The sequence below is a fragment of the Staurois parvus genome, unplaced genomic scaffold (assembly GCF_062004578.1).
Source record: "Staurois parvus isolate SC_StPar_1 unplaced genomic scaffold, SC_StPar_1.0 ptg001146l, whole genome shotgun sequence".
NCBI lineage: Eukaryota > Metazoa > Chordata > Amphibia > Anura > Ranidae > Staurois > Staurois parvus.
Window position 1 is genome coordinate 476,850 of NW_028318942.1, and position 4,911 is coordinate 481,760.

Genomic DNA, 4,911 nt, shown 5'->3' on the forward strand with positions numbered 1-4,911 from the left:
TCTTTCTGCATATATAGTTTCTGTGCCTATAAAGTCCATTTATACAATTTCTCCTATAAACAATATTCCCTGAAGTACACACAACAGTGCTACTACCCATATATCCTGGATAAAGAAGAGCCACAAGTTCCCGATCCACAGTTGCTCGGCTGCATGCAATAGTAAGGTAAGGAAGGATCTGCACGACCATGGATGCTCTTTGGATAATCAGAGCAATGAACCAAATGCGATTTCTCCTGCGCTCCGGGACCCAGGCCGGTGGTGAGTAGATGAAATCAAACTCCAAAAAAGAAACCACCGGAGTATACAAGGTCGTGCAGCTCCAAACCAAGGCTGGGGAAGCCCAAGCAAAACTGTCAAGAAGCGCACCAACCTTGTGCATTACCTCAGTAACCAAAATGTATTTAGTAAAAGAATGGTACTCACAAACAGCGAATAAAAACAGGCATGTAAGTCCTCCAAGGGACTTCAAAGGCAAGAGGCCAGTGCGAATCCCATCATGGGGGTATGTACTCAGTACAGTTGACGCGTTTCGAAGGTCATGCCTTCTTCCTCAGAGCTCTGTTTGTGAGTACCATTCTTTTACTAAATAAATTTTGGTTACTGAGGTAATGCACAAGGTTGGTGCGCTTCTTGTTGTTTCACTTCACACTAATAATCAGAGACCACAGTATAAAAATTGGAGATACAAGAAAGTTGACACATGTCAGCCTATATGCCCTTAGTAATAACAAGACATAGGTACATAGTTATATAGTTAGTTTGGCTGAAATAATGACTAAATTCCATCCAGTTCAACCATAACAAAAAGTTATAATCCTATGCCTAAAGTTGATCCAGAGGAAGGCAAAAACCCCAGCAAAGCATAATCCAATTTTCTCCTGCAGGGGAAAACATGTCTTCCTGATCCCCTGAGAGGCAATCGGATATTTTCCCTGGATCAACTTTACCTATAAATGTTAGTATCCAGTTATATTCTGTGTATCTAGGAAAGAATCCAGGACTTTTTTAAAGCAATCCACTGAGCAGAACCAACTCTTGAGGGAGTCTATTCCACATTCTCACAGCTCTTACTGTGAAACAGGGGCGTAGATAAGGAGGGGGAGTCAGGGGGGTTCAACCCCCCACCCCCCCAGAACATATGTCAATGGCATGTCAGTCACGGCCTGTTAGTTTACTATTCCATCAGGTCGGGACTCGGGAGAGTGTAGGGCAGGACTTGGCAACCTCTGGAAGCCCTTGATTGCATCCTGGAAAAGAAGTGGGCGGGGAGAAAAGTGGGCATGCACCAGCCACACTGCTTTCCCTACAAACAGCTGCCCTGCAATACCTTTTTGGATTTCATGTGTGGGAGGCGGGTCTGAGACTTGCACCTGAAATCTGGCAAGGTGCTGCGACTGCATATAGGGAAAACAGTACAGCTGGTGAATGCGGCATGCCCACCTCTCTTCTCATCCAGAGGCCCGCCTCCTGCACATGAAAGCCAGCAAGGTACTGCAGATAGGGAAAACAGTGCGGCTGGTGCGCGCCCACCTCTCTTCCCACCCAGTTCATTTCCCGCTGGACTGTAAGCTGAGCTCTTCTTAATCTGCTCAGTGGAGAGGTTGGATCAGATGCCCCAGGACCAGAGACTGCTATTTTTGTTAATGGTAAATCATTTTATTTTCCCCTCTGTGACTACAGGAGTCTTCTAATCGGCCAGCTCATGGCCAGGCTTTTCTAATCAGAGGGCACTCCTCTCCCTCAGTAGCCATGCCTGGCTCAAGCTGAAGGGGAGACTGTCACCGTTCAACCCAGAAAAGTTGGCTGTGGATTTATTTGGCAAGGAAGAGTCTAGCAGGCTTTGTATGCACTACTAACAGCAGTCCTCAAAAAGACAGTTATAAAACAATACTCTATAACTGGCACTTTGTCAGTACTGCAAAGTCAGTTACAGGGCATTACTCAGAGGCAGTTATAAAGGAGTTTTGCTTAATAGCTGGCTTTGTGAGTAATCCTTTAAAACTGGCTTGTGAGTAATGTTTAATATTTAGCTTTTCAGTAGTCACAAAGACAGTTATTCAGCATTACCCACAAAGGATTACTCGCAAAGCCAGATATTCAGCAAAACTCCTTTATATCTGGCTTTGTGAGTAATACGTTATAACTGGCTTTGCAGTACACACAAAGCCAGTTACTAAGCAGTACACACAAAGCCAGTTACTAAGCAGTACACACAAAGCCAGTTACTAAGCAGTACACACAAAGCCAGTTACTAAGCAGTACTCACAAAGCCAGTTATTAACCAGTACACACAAAGCCAGTTACTAAGCAGTATACACAAAGCCAGTTACTAAGCAGTATACACAAAGCCAGTTACTAAGCAGTACACATAAAGCCAGTTACTAAGCAGTACACACAAAGCCAGTTACTAAGCAGTACACACAAAGCCAGTTACTAAGCAGTATACACAAAGCCAGTTACTAAGCAGTATACACAAAGCCAGTTACTAAGCAGTACACACAAAGCCAGTTTTAAAGCGTTGTCTCAAAACCAGTTAAAAAGTGTTGAAAAGCCAGTTATGAAGGAGTTTTGCTTAATAACTGGCTTTCTGAGTGACCCTTTATAACTGGCTTTGTGGGTAATGCTTTAGAATTGGCTTTGTGAGTAAGGCTTAATAACTGGCTTTGTGAGTACTCCTTTATATCTGAATTGGGCTTATTTGAAATCTAGAGGTGCACAAATTGATTCTGATTTGAAGTGTGAAGCCCTTGAGGTGTGAAGGTGCAGGAAGTAGGACTGATCTGTGTGAAGGTGGAGGAATTGGGGTGATCTGAGGTCTGTAAGAGCAGGAACTGGGATGATTTGAGGTCTGATGGTGCAGGAATTGGAACTGGTCTGAGGTATGAAGGTGCAGGAATTGGCTTTATTTGAAATCCCAAGCTGCAGAAATTGACTCTGATCTGAGGTGTGAAGCTGGAGGAATTGAGTGGGGATCCAAGGTCTGAAGGTGCAGGAATTAGGGCTGATCTGAGGGGTAAAGGTGCAGTAATTGGGGCTAATCTGAGGTGTGAAGATGCAGAAATTGGGGTGATTTGAGGTGTGAAGGTGCAGGAATTGGGGGCTGATCTGAGGTGTGAAGGTGCAGGAATTAGGACTGATCTGAGGTATGAAGGTGCAGGAATTGGCTTTATTTGAAATCACAAACTGCAGAAATTGACTCTGATCTGAAGTGTGAAGGTGGAGGAATTGAGTGGGGAACCAAGGTCTGAAAGTGCAGGAATTGAGGGGTGATCCAAGGTTTGAAGGTGCAGGAACTTGGGCTGATCTGCGGTATGAAGGTGCAGGAATTGGCCTTATTTGAAATCCCAAGCTGGAGAAATTGACTCTGATCTGAGGTATGAAGGTGGAGGAATTGGGGTGATCTGAGGTGTGAAGGTGCAGGGATTGGGATGATTTGAGGTCTGAAGGTGCAATAATTAGGGCTTATCTGAGGTCTGAAGATGCAGGAATTGGAGCTGATCTGAGGTGTGAAGGTGCAGGAATTGGGTTGATTTGAGGTCTGAAGGTGCAGGAATTGGGGCTGATCTGAGGTGAGAAGATGCAGGAATTGGGGCTGATATAAGGTGTGAAGATGCAGGAATTAGGACTGATCTGAGGTGTGAAGATGCATGAATTGGGTGATTTGAGGTCTGAAGGTGCAGGAATTGGGCTGATCTGAAATGTGAAGGTGGAGGAATTTGGGTGATCTGAGGTGTGAAGGTGCAGGAATTGAGTGGGAATCCAAGGTCTGAAGGTGCAGGAATTGAGGGGTGATCCAACGTTTGAAGGTGCAGGAACTTGGGCTGATCTGAGGTCTGAAGGTGCAGGAATTGGGGCTGATCTAAGGTGTGAATTTGCAGGAATTAGGACTGATCTGAGGTGTGAAGATGCAAGAATTGGAGCTGATCTGAGGTGTGAAGGTGTAGGAATTGGGGCTATTCTAAGGTGTGAAGGTGCAGGAAGTAGGGCTGATCTGAGGTGTGAAGGTGCAGGAATTAGGATTGATCTGAGGTGTGAAGGTGCAGGAATTGGGGTGATTTGAGGTCTGAAGGTGCAGGAATTGGGGCTGATCTGAGGTGTGAAGGATGTAGGAATTGGGGCTGATCTGAGTTGTGAAGGTGCAGGAATTGGCCTTATTTGAAATCACAAGGTGTAGAAATTGACTCTGATCTGAGGTGTGAAGGTGGAGGAATTGGGGTGATTTGAGGTGTGAAGGTGCAGGAATTGAGGGGCTGATCTGAGTTCTGAAGGTGCAGAAATTTGGGCTGATCTGAGGAATGAAGGTCCAGGAATTGGCGTTATTTGAAATCCCAAGGTGCAGAAATTGACTGTGATCTGAAGTGTGAAGGTGGAGGAATTGGGGTGATCTGATGTGTGAAGGTGCAAAGCTCAGTATTGATTTTCTACTATTATTCAAGTGATTTATAGCATTTGCTTTCTAAATATTCCTTTTCGTGACTTAGAGTGTGCTTTTTATACAGCGTGAAAGCAACATGCTTTGCTGTTTTTTTTGTCTTCCTCTGGATCAACTGTGGGCATAGGATTATTAACTTTTTTTTTTTTATATATGGTTGAACTGGATGGACTTTTGTCTTTTTACAGCCAGGCTAACTATGTAACTGTGACACATGTGTAGCAGGTGTCAGCTTATGGTCACCTAGTTAAAATAACAGGAATATGGGTTAGCATTACAATAAGTGTTATTAGGCTCAGTTCACACTAGCCAAATCTCTGAAAAGTGATCTGCAGTGGATCACTTTTCAGTGTGCAGCTAAGCCAAATGGCCAGGTATAATGTTGCTAATGTATTGAGGGGGTGAGCTGGGAGGATGGTTTGTACTGAGGGAGAGGAGGTCTATGCTGATAGGTGCCTCCCTTACTGACAATAAAT